Genomic DNA, 15,235 nt, shown 5'->3' with positions numbered 1-15,235 from the left:
TAAACAGCCTTTTCCTTCTTCTTCTTCTTCTTTTTTTTTTTTTTTTTGGTGGCCTTTTTTTCCCCTCAAGAGTAAGCCGACCAGATTTTCACTTTATGAAACTGGGACAGCCTAGCAGGGGATGAGAATTTCCATGAACCATCTTCTGGGGATAATAATATCAGTAATCAGAGACTGTCATGGCAATTGCAGAGAGAGATGAATTGCAGTGGACAGGAAGTCAGCACTGTTTTGTTTGTTTGTTCTTTGAGAGTGAGTTCAGTGCTCCATAACCATTTACCAAAAAGTTGAGCTTCAGTGCAACCCCCTGTAAACTCTTGAACTCCAAGTTATTTAGAGACAAAGACAGATGGCAAAGCAGATTTGCTAAAGAATTACATAAATGGGCTATATTTCAGTAGCTATATGTTCACCTATTTGCCTTTAGAACTAAACTATCTGTGCTAAAGCCAAATTGTTGGTTAAAATCCAGTTTCTCTCATCTCACATGTAGTCTTTGGCCGCTATGCTCACCTAGCGCTTTTTGTCCATCTACATAGTTGTAATTTAATCTTTTTTATTTAAAAATATATTATTTGGCCTATTTTGTCTCAGGCACTATGCCATGTACTGGGAAATATAAGGATAAATACGATGGGTAAATCTGAAATTTATGTGGAAGAATAAAGATCTAGCCATTTAGCCATATTTTTATAAAGTTAAAATGTAATACGTTTGCAGTATTTTTTAGTATTTTGAACAGAATTCTTCAACAGCCTATTTTGAACATTTTGAAAAGACAAGCAACCAATAGTACTGAATAAAAGCACAGAGAAACATAAATTTTGAAAACTTAATATTTACTAAAGGTGGCACCAAAAAATTAATGGGGAAAAGACAGACTATGTATTATTGCTTTTTGAAAATGTTACTACATGGAGAAAAACAAAACTGGGTTTCTTCCTAATGCCTCTTACCAAGACAATCTCCAGATGTGTTATAGAGATAAATGTGGAAGGTAAAACTGTAAAAGAAATAGAAGAAAATGCAGGAGAATATCTTCCATGATCTACAAATGGAAAAGGAGTTTTTTAAATCTCAAAGGCATAAATAAAGGCAGACATTCATTAACTTATTTATATAGAATTTAAGTATTTATATTTAATGAAGAACATATTAATACTCAAGAGAACAAAATAAATTATTTACAGTGCCTAATACTGATGAGGGATTAGTATCTAGTGTATAAAAAGAAGCCTACAAATTAAGAAGAAAAAGATAGCAATCTCAGTTTAAAAGGTAGGCAAAGTATATGATCAGGCAATTTACAGAAGAGGAATCCTAAAGAAATAGCTGGCATAGTTAGTGCTTAAACTCATTAAGTGAAATGCAAATTCCAACAACATGAATTAAGTAAAAATTAGAAATAGGTATTATATAACACCATGTTGGCAAAAATGTGGAAATTTGAGACTCCTCACATAGGTTGTAGAACTGTAGACTGCTGTAGCCAGTATATGCATACTGTATGACCCAGCAGTTTTATTCCTGATATGCCTCCCAATGAACTTCTCACACTGTCCATGACATACATGCAATGGTGTTTGTTGCAGTATTAAGGAGCTGGTGTGTCCATCACTGGATGAATGGATACATAGAACTTGGTAGGTGTACATGTGGAGTACAGCTCGGAGGTTAGAAGTAGTGGTCTAGGTGTGTACATAGCAAATGTGGATGGATCTGTAAAGCATAGCACTGAATGAAAAAAAATGGAAACATAATGGATTACATAACACAGTACCATTTACATATATTAAAAACATACATATAGTCCGGGCACGGTGATCTGCCTGTATGTATGTATAGGCGCCTGTAATCCCAGCACTTTGGGAGGCTGAGGCAGGTGGATCACAAGATCTGGAGTCTGAGACAGCCTGGTCAATATGGTGAAACCCTGTCTCTACTAAAAAATACAAAAAAATTAGCCAGGCATGGTGGTGCGTGCCTGTAGTCCCAGGTACTCGGGAGATGGAGGCAGGAGAATTGCTTGAATCTGGGAGGCAGAGGTTGCAGTGAGCCGAGATTGCGCCATTGCACTCCAGCCTGGGTGACAGAGTGAGACTCTGTCTCAAAACCAACCAACAAACAAAAAACCACCATCCATATAAAAGAGCATTGCATACTTTGCAAGGATACCTAACACATATGAATGAGAATACTTGCAGTTTTGTGGGAGGGGGATGAGAACAAATATATAACATGAAATGAGTCTTGCACAGACCAACAATAAGGATGGTACAGGTGGTGGGTTAGGGATGATTACTATCCATAAGGAGTTCATAGTATAGTGAATGAGATAGATGCATACATAATTATAATGAAACATGGTAAGTACAATTGGGGGATCTGAACAGAGTATTAACATGTATTGCTTTCCTACTAGACTAAGGTTTTCATTAGGGAAAATATTGTTTTGTGGTAGTGTTTTTACACTTTTATTCTTCCATGCTTCATAGATCACACACACACACACACACACACACACACATTAGTGAAGAGGTTCTTGAATCAGACAACACATTAACATTACTCGGGAAAGTTTGAAAAGTACTTTCCTTCATCTTTGACACTATGAGTTTGTTTTTGTTCAAGAAGATTCTATTAAAAGGTGTAAAGTATTTAACCAAGGTACATATTGTTTCATGTTGAGCATTTAACATGACTGCGGGTAGGTCAGTGGACTGCAGCCTTATGACATGGTGCTGGTTAAATCTGCTTCAGGTCAGTTATCTCATGACTGAACAATTGGTTCTTTGGGTCTATGAATAATACTGCCCATAATCAATCATCTCACAATTTCCAAAACCATAAGATGCAAGTGTACAAATGCCTCAGCATTGATTGATCACCCCTGAAAAAAATAAGGTATGACAAAAATGATATTATCATTTAAAAAAACAAGTAAAAAGTAGATTTTCTTTGTGTTTTTTCCACCTCCCTGGAAATATATATTCTAGATACAATGATCAATTGGTCTTTAAGACAAATGGGAATTATAGTGGAAATTTCTGACATTATAACAGGCTTGTGGGGGATTCTTGTTTGGCAGGTAGGGCCTTTTGAGACTTTCAAAAACATTCCCCAGGCAGCCCCATATATTTCCTTCAGAATGTCAGTACTGAAAGGTAGCTCATAACTTTATATATGTGACTATTTGTTATTTAAAACTTTTCAGAAATGTTTGTAGTACTTACATTTTAAGATCTATTAGGTCTCTTTGAACCATTTAAAGGTTGGAGCCCTTGCAGTTAAAAAAAATCTTATCAGAAAATAATATTTTAATCTCTGTGTGGGATAATCCAAGATTGTACTGTTCCAGGAAACATATACCTTTATTTTACTTCACATTTTAAGGCTTTTCTTATTTCTTCTATGCCTTCAGCTTTATCAGTTTAGAAGGGCATCTTCCAGTGATTACATTGGTCATAAGCCTGAAGGGCCAGGTTTAAGAAAAGTCTAGGGAGGATTGTCATTATAGTTTTTCATTTCTTGCCTGATGTCCATTCTAGATGATGACATTTCCCTCTAAATAAGGCTGTTTCTGTCTTTAAAAATACCTTCCTTCTGGAAATAGAATGCTCATATCTGCTTGTGGGAGTGTAGATTGGGAAAACCACTCTGGAAAACTGGTAGTATGTACTGATGCTGAACATATGCATAGCCTGTGACCCAGCAATTTCACTTGCAGGTATACACCCAACAGAATAAGCACCAAAAGATACATACAAAATATCTTCATAATATTATTTATAACAATAAAAAACTGGAACAAACCCAAATTTTCATCAACATGAGAATGAAGTAATAAATGGTATAAATAAATATAATATAAATATAGAATTCATATATAGGAATACTATATGGCAATGAATAAATACTGTGCTATATGCAATAAGGTTGGATCTCATAAATGTAACCTCAGGGAGAAGAAGCTAAATATATAACATGCGTTCTGTAGGTTTCTGTTCATATAAAGTTCAGACACAGATAAAAATAATCTGAGATATTAGAAGTTAGCATCATGGTTACCTTTGGGGAAGAAGGTAGAAATAGTGATTTAGAGGGTCTGAGGGGACTCTGGGGTGCTGGTGATACTTTATATGTGGATCAGGTAATGGATAAAAAGTGTGTTCACTTTGGTATAATTATTCAACTTCTAAAAGTATGATCTGTGCACTTTTCTGTATAACACTTAATTTTAAAAAGTTAAAGTGTAAAAAGTAAAAGCCAAACACTGTCTTGTTCAGGGCTTGTATTAGGGTTCTCTAGAGGAAGATAATTAATAGGATATATGTATATACGAAAGGGAGCTTATTAAGGAGAATTCACTCACACGATCACAAGGTGAAGTCCTACCACTGGCCATCTGCAAGTTAAAGATTAGGGAAACCAGTGGTGGATCAGTTCGAATCCCAAAACCTTAAAAGTAAGGAAACCGATAGTGCAGCCTTCATTCTATGGTCAAAGGCCCAAGAGCCCCTGGCAAACAACTGGTATAAGTCCAAGAGTCCAAAAGCTGAAGAACTTGGAGTCTGATGTTCAAGGGCAGGAAGTATACAGCATGGGAGAAAGATGAAGCCCAGAAGACTCAACAAGTCTGCTCTTCCATCTTCTCCTGCCTGCTTTATTCTAGCTGCGCTGGCAGCTGATTAGATGTGCCCACTCAGATTGAGGGTGGGTCCGCCTCTCCCTGTCCACTGACTCAAATGTTAATCTCCTTTGACAACACCCTCACAGACACACCCAGGAACAATACTTTACATCCTTTAATCAAATCAAGTTGGCACTCAATATTAATGATCACAGAGTTATATACTAAACTGGTAAAACTATAAAGGGATACAAGAGAATGGTTGCCTTTAAGGTCAAGTTACTGATTGCCTTTGTGTGGAAGGAAGAAGGCTAGGCGTGGAAGACACAAGAGCTTCTCAGGGAATAGTTTGTGTGTTAAGTTTTTAACTTAGATGAGGGTACGCTGGTATGTATTATATTATTCTTCAAACTTTATAGTAGTTTTATTTCTTATATTTTGTGTGCATAATACATTCAGTTTGGAATTTGTAATTTTTTTACCTGAATTTTTGATATAATGGAATAAGCACAATTCACCCTATGTCTCCCACTGAATTTGAGCTGTAAGAGCTGGACAGAATTCAGAGTCACTAGGTGAGAATTTTGAAAGGCAAAGAGTAGGAGATCAAAACTGGAAATACCCCTAAGCTTGTGGTGAGTTTATCATTGTTGCCCTTCTAGTAGCTTCTAACTTGATCTCATAGTTGAAACCCAGAAGTGGACAGGGAGAGGTCCAGGAGAAGGCCTCTGGTTTGGCTTGAGGACTGGTAGAGGCAGAGAGTGGCCTTCCTTCCTTCCTTCCTTCCACCTCCCTCCCTCCCTCTCTCCCTCCTTCCCTCCTCTCCCCTCACCCCTCACTCCCCTTCCCTTCCCTTCCCTTCCCTTCCCTTCCCTTCCCTTCCCCTCCATTCCCTTCCCTCCCTTCCCTTCCCTCCCCTCCCTTCCTTCTCTCCTGTCCCTCTCTTTTTTCTCTGTTCCTTGTACCCAGGCCCCAAGTGCTAACAGTGATTGCAACAGGTGCCTACAGGGGCCAGATGTCTGAGGAAGAGGAGACTTCTTCTCATTTCAGTGGAGCTGTGGTCCCAAGAGGGTGAAGCACATCCATGTAACTTTCCCTCTCTGTCTCTGTCTCTCTCCTTGCACTGTGTGGGAAAAATGTGGGCATATGTGGCTGAGTAGGATAACTAAAGCCCCAGATTTCTAATTGGAGGACTGAAAAGAGGAGCCTAAGAAAGTAGAAAATTAAGAGAATCCATTGGTTAAGAGCTTGGGAAAGGGACCTCTTGAAGATGTTTATGAACTCCTGGCCAGGCCTGGTGGCTCATGCCTGTAATCCCAGCACTTTGATGGGGACTGAGGCAGGTGGATCACCTGAGGTCAGGAGTTCGAGAGCAGCCTGGCCAGTGTGGCGAAACCCCATCTCTACTAAAAATACAAAAATTAGCTGGGTGTGCTGGCTGGCACCTGTAATCCCAGCTACTCAGGAGGCTGAGGCAGGAGAATTGCTTGAACCCGGGGGGCAGAGGTTGCAGTGAGCCAAGATCACACCATTGCATTCCAGCCTGAGCGACAAGAGTGAAACTCCGTAAAAGAAAAAAAACAAACAAAAAAAAACAAAAACTAAGAAGATGTTCATGAACTCCTGGGCTCCCCAGTGGAGTGAGAATCCAATCCTAATTTAGCATATCAAAAACTTCCAGAATTAAATCAACAGATCCACCTGGACCTATGACCATACTGGGCACTGGGTGGTGCACACACAGGAAAAATCTGAATAACTGCAAAAATTTTGAAAACTGACCAAATTTTGAAACCATAACCATGAGGAGGTCAGTTGGAACTTGTGGACTGAAACTCATCCATTTGATTGGTTGGTAAAACAAAAGCATCACATATTCCGTAAGAGTTAAGCAAGACACATTGTCTCAAAACACACTAAAAATGTGCCAGATACTATCTAAAATTATTTGGCATAAGAAAAAACAGAAAAATTTCAACCTACATCAAGAAGGCAATGAAAAGATATGGATGTTTAGAAGATACAGATGTAGGACTTTTCTAACAGCCTTTTAGAGAAACTATTGTAAAAAATGTTCCAACAAGCAGTCACAAATACTCCTGAAACAAAGTTAAAATAGAAAACCTCAGCAACAGGAAATAAGAAATAGAAAGAAAAATCAAATGGAAATTTTAGAATTGAAGAATACAATAACCCACAATAAAAATCTTATTGGATCTGCTCAATAGCAAAATGGCAATGGAAGAGGAAAGAATCAGTAAACTTGAAAATAAATCAGTAGAAATTATCCAATTTGATAAACAGAGAAAAAACAGACTGGAAGAAAAAATGAACAGTCTCAAAGATGTGTAGTACAATTTTAAAAAAAAAAGGTTTAACGTTTGCATCATAGGAGTTCTAGAATGGGATGACAAATAGTGTGGTGCTAAAACGCACTTGAGGAAATAATGGCCAAAAACTTCCAACACTAGGAGAAAGAAAATAACCCATAAATTCAGGTTCAGTGAAAATCAAACAGTATGAATCCAAATAAATCCATGTTCAGACACATCATAATCAAAATGCTACAAAAATAAAGACAAAAAAGTCTTGAACAAGGGCAGAGATCAATTATGCATTTCCTATAGAGGAACAATTTAAATGACTGGATTTCTCATCAGAAACCATAGAGGGTAGAAGGAAGTGACACATATTTTAAGGTGCTGAAAAGAACTGCCAAACCAGAATTCTATATTCAGCAAAAATACTGCTGAGAAATGAAGGTGAACTAAAGACATCCTCAGATGAAGGAGAATTAAGGGAATTTGTTGCCAGCAAGTCAGCTCTAAGATAATTTCTAAAGGAAATTTTTCAGATAGAAGAAAAATAATACCAGAAGGAAATTTGGAACAAGGATGAAAGAACAGCAAAAGAAATAGTAAGTAATGGGGTACATATAATAGACGATTCTTTTCCTCTTGAGTTCTCTAAGATCATTTGAAAATTTAAAGCAAAACATTTAACATTGAATGATAGAGTTTTCAATGTATATAGATCTAATATATATGGCAAATACGACATAAAGAGGAAAGGATAAAGGGGACTATAGGATGATAAGGTTTCCACATATTGATAAAGGAATCAATTCACCAAGCATATGTAACAATTCTAAATGTGCACTGAAAATACAGGAAGCAAAAACTAACAGAACTGAGAGTAGAAATAGGCAAATCTACAATTATAAACTCTTCTTTCTGTAATAGTCAAAACTAAGAGAGAAAAAAATCATCAAGACTACAGAAGAACTGAACGACACCATCAACCAATTGAATCTAATTGATATATTTAGAGCACTCCACCCAGTAACAGGAAAATACACATGCTTTTCAAGGGAGCATGGAACATTCATTAAGACAGACTATATCCTAGATCATAAAACCAATGTTTAAAATGCAAAAAAAGAAATGATATAAAATATGTTCTTTGACCTCAGACAATTAATGTATAAGCAAATAAGAGAAAGATAGGAAAATGTCTGAACAAATATTTGACAATGCATTTCTAAATAATCCATGGTCAAAGATTAGAAAATATTTTTAACTGAATGAAAATTAAAATACACGTTATTAAAATGTATGTGATACAGCTAAAGCAGTGCTTACAGGGAAAGCTGATAGCATCATATGCTATTAGAAAATAAGAAGGATCTTCAGCTAATACTCTAAGTTTGCACCTTAATAAAATAGAAGAGCTAAATAAACTGAAAGTAAGCAGAATGAAGAGTATAATCATAAAGATATAAGCATAAATTAATAGTTTAAATCAGAAAGACAATAGATAAAATCAGTAAAAACAATGAGCATGGTTTCAGAAATCAATACAATTGATAAACTTCTAGCAAGATTGACAAAGAAAAAAATGAAATACACAAACTGTCAATATCAGGAATAAATAGGGGATATCATCACAGATCCTACAACCATTAAAAGGATAATAAGATAATACTATGAAAAAATCGATGTAAAGGAATTTGGCAATGTAGATGGAATGAACGTATTTTTTGAAAATCATGAAGTACTACCAAGATAACATAGGCAAACCAATACCTGTTAAAGAAATTGAATTATTGTTAAAAATCCTTTTGCCAAAGAAATCTCCAGGCCCAGGTAATTTCATTGGTGTATTTTACCAAACAATTATAGAAGAAACAATGCCAATTCCAAAAAATTTCCTTCAGAAAATAGGTAAAGAATGAACACTTCCCAGTTCATTTTACAAGGCCAGAAGAGTAATCCTGGCCTCCAAAGAGTAACCCTTATACCAAAACCAGACAATAAAACAGAAGAGAGAGAAATACAAAGCAATATTTCTCATGACTATAATGCAAGCATTCTCAATAAAATACTAGCAAATCAAATGAAGATGTAAAATGAATAACATGTAATAACAAAGTGAGGTTTATTTTGTAAACTAGGATTGCAAGGCTGGCTCAATATTAGATATCAATCAATGTAATCCTCCAGAAAACAAAAACAAAAACAAAAAAGCACATTGACAGGTTTATGTAAATTGATGCAGAAAAAATGTTTGCCAAATTTTAATATCTATTCATGATAAAATTCTCTGCAAAGTAGCCATAGAATGAAACTTCTTCATCTTGATAAAGTCCATCTACAAAATATCTACAGCTAATAGAGTTAATGGTGAAACACTAAATGCTTTCTCTCTATGATCAGGAACAAAGCAAGGATGGTCTACCTACAAAACTTCTATTCAATATTGTACTAGAAGATTATTGGAAATAAATAAAACACAGGTGACTTGATTTTCTAGGTAGAAAATCCCAAGAAAATTACAATAAAAACTCTTGGACATAATAAGTGAATTTAGCAACTTTTCAGATTACAAGGTTAACATACAAAAATAATTGCATTTCTATATACTAGCAACGTACAATTGGAAAGTGCACCTTAAAAATTAAAAAAAATTATAATAGCTCCCCAAATGAAATATACAGTTATAAATTTAATAAAATATTTCCAGGATCTATTGCTGAAAACCACAATACAGATGCAATAAATCACAGAATATCTAACCTAAATAAATTCAGACATACACTATGTTCATGAATCAGAAGATTCAACAAAGATGTTGATTCTCCCCAATTTGATCAATAGATTTAATGAAATTTCTATAAAATTCCTAGGAGGATGTTCTTGTGGACATAGACAAACTGATTCTAAAGTTTTTATGGAAAGGCAAAGGAAGTAGCATAACTGAACTGATTTTGAAAAAGAATAAACTTAGAGGAATCATACTTTCTGATTTTAAGACTTACTGTATAGCTACACTCATCAAGACCATGTGGTATTGAAATAGACAATTACCAATGCATCTCAACAAGAATCCAGAAATAAACTCACATAAATATGACCAATTATTTTTTGACAATAGTATAAAAGTAATTTTGTCCTTTCAGCAAATGATGTTGAAACAACTGAACATCAATGGGGCAGGGGGAAGTTAAACCTTCACCTAAACCTCACATCTTACACAAAAATTAACTCAACTTAAAAGTGAACAAAAATCTAGAAGTAAAACTTAAAACTATAAAACGTTTAGAAGACAACATAAGAGAAAATTATCATTATCTAGGGTTAGGCAAAAGGTTCTTAAACATGACTCTAAAAATATAATCTATAAAACAAAAAATTGATAAATTGGTCTTCAACAAAATTTAAAACGTTTGCACTCTCACTATTAAGAAAATGAGAGGACAATTCTCTTTCTGAGAGGAAATATTTGCAAAGCGCATAGCAGACAAAGCTCTTATAACAAGAGTAAATAAGGAATTTACAAGACTGAGTAGTAAGAAAACTAACAACCTAACTTTAAAATGTGCAAAAGACTTGAACAGACATTTTAAGAAAGGAAATACATGAAATGCATATAAACACAGAAAAGACGTTCAACACCGTTAGTTATGAGGAAAATGCATATTAAAATATTGATGAAATTTATTGCATATCACTAGAATGGCTAATTTTTTAAAGTGTGACAATATCAAGTGCTGATGAGACTGTAGAGCAATTGAAACTTGCACACATTGCTGATAGAAATGCAAAATGAAACAGCCACTCTGGAAAAGAATTCAGCCCTTTTTAAATAAAGTTAAACGTGATCTACTGTAGGATGCAGAAATCCCAATCCTGGATATTTACATTTGAGAAATAAAAAATGGATGATCACATAAAAATCTGTATATAATTGTTTATAGCAGCACTATTTTTAATTGTCCAAAACTGTAAACAATGTGAATGTCCTTCAAGGGTGAATGGATAGATAAACTGTGGTGCATCCATACAATGAAACACTACTCAGCAATAATAAAGAACAAACTATCTTCGTGGAGCGGTGGCACACACTTGTAATCCCAGCACTTTGGGAGGCTGAGGCGGGTGGCTCAACTGAAATCAGGAGTTTGTGACCAGCTTGACTAACATGGTGAAACCCCATCTATAATAAATAAAAATAAATTAGCCGGGCATGGTGGCGCATGCGTGTAATCCAAGCTACTTGGGAGCCCGAGACAGGAGAATCGCTTGAACCCAGAAGGTGGAGGTTGCAGTGAGCCCAGATCGCTCCATTCCACTCCAGCCTGTGCAACAGGAGTGAAATTCCGTCTCAAAAAAAAAAAAAAAGTATCAATACACACAACAATTTGGACAAATCTTCATGCTGAGTGAGAGGCCAGTCTCAAAAAGTGACATACTGTAGTATCCCATTTTATGACATTCACAAAAAGATAAAATTGTAGTGCTGGAGACAGATCAGTGGTTGCCAGGAGTTAGGGGTGACAGGCAATTTGCCTATAAAGGGACTGCGAGTAGGAGTTTTGTAGGGCAGGGAATTGTTTTGTACCCCGATTCTTGTGATATTTACATTAACCTATTCATGTGTTAAAATTCATAGGGCTGTACACCAAAATAAGTATTGATTATGCTGTATTATAATTTAGAAAATAAAATTTTTACACTGATAAGAAAAAATAACCCTAGCACCATGGAATTACAGTATAGTGGAGAAGAGGTCAGGGAGAGATGACAGTTGATAAAATAAATGTCTCAAATAAACAGAATTGGACTTGGACTTACAAAGCATGCTAATAAAGGTGTTTAGGGTCTTTTTTCTTACAAATTTAAGAATGATATCAATTTTTTTGCAGTGAAATAGTTGCTTTCAAATTAACAGAGACCCACAAAGATATATTATCTTAAGTAGTTAAATATCCCCTATGCAAATTTGTTTCGCTATTCATTTACTTAGAGAAACCTTTCTTCGTAAATATATGAAGAGAAATTTCTGCCCAAACTTTAAAATTATTATAAACTTGAGATAATGACATTTGGATTGACTTTCTGGTTATCGCTGAGAATTTGGCTGTGTGAAAATGAAAGGTTAGAAAAATACTATCAAAGCAAAAGGAGAATTCTTTTGATAAGTGATTTGAATTAAGTTATGTCTCCCTCTCAATTATTTTCTGTGCACACTTACAGTTTTTACAAGATGTTGGACAAGTAATTTTGTTCTGTGCCTCAGTTTTCCCATATGCATAATGCGAAGATAGTTATTCTTGCAGCTAATATACTTCCTGAGACCATGTCAGCATGCACGTTGCATATATACTGAAACAGAAGACTCAAAGGCCTTTGAAGAAGAGCACCAGTATCACAAAGTTTCATCATTTTATTTTTTAAAACCAAATATATCTTGTTATCATTTCACAGTTTGAAGACTGATGAAGAAAATGACAGAAACTTGTAATTAGGGAAATGTAAAATATTTAAAGTTAAAAACTGTCTATGTAGCAGAAAATAAAGAAGAGAGATTACTTTATACTCTCTTTCTAAGTTTGAAAACCCACATCAAAAAATGAAAGAAAATCTAATCACAGATGCCAGAGTTTGAAGACTGTAAGAAAGGCCACGTGGAGGAAGAAATATGGACATATACTTTAAGCTGTTTTAAAAGATAAAGAGATTAGTCACGTGTGGTGGTGAGCACCTGTAGTCCCAGCTACCTGGGAGGCTAAGGTGGGAGGATCACTGGAGCCTAGGAAGTCAAGACTGCAATGAGCCGAGGCCGCACCATTGCACTCCAGCTGAGTGATGGAATAAGACCCTATCTCAAGGAAAAAGAAAAAAGAAAAAAAAAAAAAAGAAAGAAAGGAACAGAAAGATTTCTACTACATTGGAGAGCTAGTATATATGATTTTAATATGATTATTTTAAGAAAGTAGATCTTCAGTAGAAACTAAGGTGCATGCTTGTTGCTTTCCCCTAAAAAATATATATTTCAATATTGATAAAAACATATATGTTAAATAACAATAAAAGCAATCTTTAAAATGTCATTGTATTGCTATAGTTGCACCATATAAAGGAGATGTACATATGTATCATATTGGATGTGAACACTTCAACTGTGGTCACTTACTACACTGTCCAATAAGATGTGTGTATGTATGTACATGGCTTGTATGGAGAACTGTTTAATAAATATGTTGATTACTTGATAGCATGTTTTACAGTATTACTTTTTGTAAAAATGGGAGACATGATATTTGCTGCTGTTAAACAGCATGTTCATAATATTTGCATTTACTGAGCAAGAACTAATGGTAACAGAATTTCTGTGTTAACACAAATATCTGGGTAGCTTATTTCAAGCACAGTTTATAATTATACATTCTAAAGATAAACTGAAGACTCTGCAAAATGTCATGTCTGCTTTTGGATGGCCTTTCCTTAAACATTTTTGTTGGCACTACTATAAAGCGTTAAGACTTGTACAATATAGGAAAAAAGAATGTTATATTAGGTATGGATATAAAAGATGCTAATATTGTCCAGTATAGGAACTCAGCACATAGAGAATGCAAAGAAAACTTTAGTTCTGATTTCTCAAAAGGAATGCCATTGTAAGAGACAGTTCTAGTATCACAAGAGAAATTCAGTACTTTCTTAACATTATTAGCCAAGGGGTGAAAGTAAAATCTTGAAAATTAAATGGTCCATTGGATTATATTTTTAACATGCATTGGAATTTTGTATTGTTCCAAGTGCTAAACAAGTGTACCATGTTTGCTTTTTAAGTTTACTCCTTTTCCCTTTTTTAATTGTGACAAAGTTTTCAAAGACAAAAATGAACAAAGACCAGCAGTCCCAATTGTGCTATGAAGCCAGGTAGGAAGCTTGGCTAGTTCCCACTACAGCATACTTTGTAAATGTGTTTCTTAAACCCTTAAGGTAAGACTTAAAAAAAAAAAAATGGACAGTTGTCAAGGATGGTTGATTTTTAAGGCTTAACTACCTGAGCAATGTTCATTTAAAATAACATATGAGTCTCAATCCAAATGATCTAAGCTGAGCAAACGGCCGCTTTGTCCTTCCCTTCCAAAGGAAGTTCTGAGGTGCTACAAAATCTATGAGAGTGAAATTTCTTTGGTTAGTGCTCTTTATTCCTTTGTGGTAATTTTTTTTTTTTTTTTTGCTGCACAGCTTTAAAAAATTGAAGTCTATTGGAAACCTTCTTATAAGAAACCTTCCTAGTCAGAGAATTCAACTTTCTTCTTTTCTTCATTCATGAAAATGCAGATCCACTGAGAAAGGGAATAAGGTAAAAGTATCATTTTCCTTTGGGAATCAGGTTTTTCTGTCAGAGGAATAAAGGCCTTTCTTTCCAGGTCAATTCCTGTTGTGCTGAAGGCTGAGAATCATCATGCCCTTTGGGTGTGGGCCCCAGCTTTAGGCCTCTGTGATGATGGTAGAATCTGGAAGTCAGAAGCCCATATCCTAGATCACCTGCTTTGCTGGGCTGACCTTCTTCAGTGTGATCCTGCATCCCAAACTCTTGACCTCTCCAGAGAACTCGGGGTGTTCTCCCAAGATGCTGGGCCTCTGGGAAGCATCTCCTTAGATGAACAGCCCCAGATGCCTCCTTCTTAAGTTGATCTAAGTTACTTCACCCTATCAACCCCCAAGTGTGAAAGATCACAGTTATTCCTGAAGGAAACACAGAGTTGTTCTTAACTCTACTTTGCCTTCTTAGAACACGTTTGCTTCTGGTTGAAATGAGAATTTTCAGTAAAGTGTTTTTTTTTTTTTCTGTATTATTATTATTATTATTATTTCCTTAAACCTCTGTTTTGGGTGAAGCAGTACCATGGAAGTCTAGTGTCATACAAAAGTACAATTGGAATCTTTGAATGTAATGCTCATCCAATAGCAGACATTTAAAAAATCACTCTTATAAATGTTTTAAATGTCTTCCAAACAGCATTGACCTCCTCAATAGGTAATTTTGTTAAAGGACTGGGCTTTGGCTGTTTTTTTTTTTTTTTTCCTGACTTGTTGATTTAGAGACCAGCTGCCTCCTAGGAAATTGTGATCAAAAGCTATAAAAGCAGACCGTAAATATGTCAAATGCATGAGTAGGAATTGGGAAACTTGATTTGTCCTGTGATTCAATCTGGGTTCTTTAACCCAGATTCAAGTGGTGCCACTTGAAATTACTATCCTTAGGGAAGTCATTAACAACCCCCCAAATGTTTGTATGTGCCTGTAT

At 35.4% G+C, this 15,235-nt stretch overlaps 1 protein-coding gene across 4 annotated transcripts in view; it reads left to right on the top strand.

Annotated features, from left to right (window-relative positions):
* The window catches only part of ESRRG (estrogen related receptor gamma), a 595,534-nt gene that overhangs the window by 213,117 nt on the left and 367,182 nt on the right, over window positions 1-15,235 (top strand). For 3 of the 4 annotated variants that reach the window (XM_058430555.1, XM_032136353.2, XM_032136354.2), the window contains one exon: window positions 14,170-14,287. The exons of the other annotated variant lie outside the window; for it this stretch is intronic. The gene's annotated coding sequence lies outside the window, so the exon portion shown is untranslated. The remainder of the gene's footprint in view (window positions 1-14,169; window positions 14,288-15,235) is intronic. 4 annotated transcript variants of the gene reach the window in all.

The sequence above is a fragment of the Hylobates moloch genome, unplaced genomic scaffold (genome assembly GCF_009828535.3).
Source record: "Hylobates moloch isolate HMO894 unplaced genomic scaffold, HMol_V3 SCAFFOLD_18, whole genome shotgun sequence".
NCBI classification, from domain to species: Eukaryota; Metazoa; Chordata; class Mammalia; order Primates; family Hylobatidae; genus Hylobates; species Hylobates moloch.
This window is presented reverse-complemented; position numbering and strand designations above follow the sequence as displayed.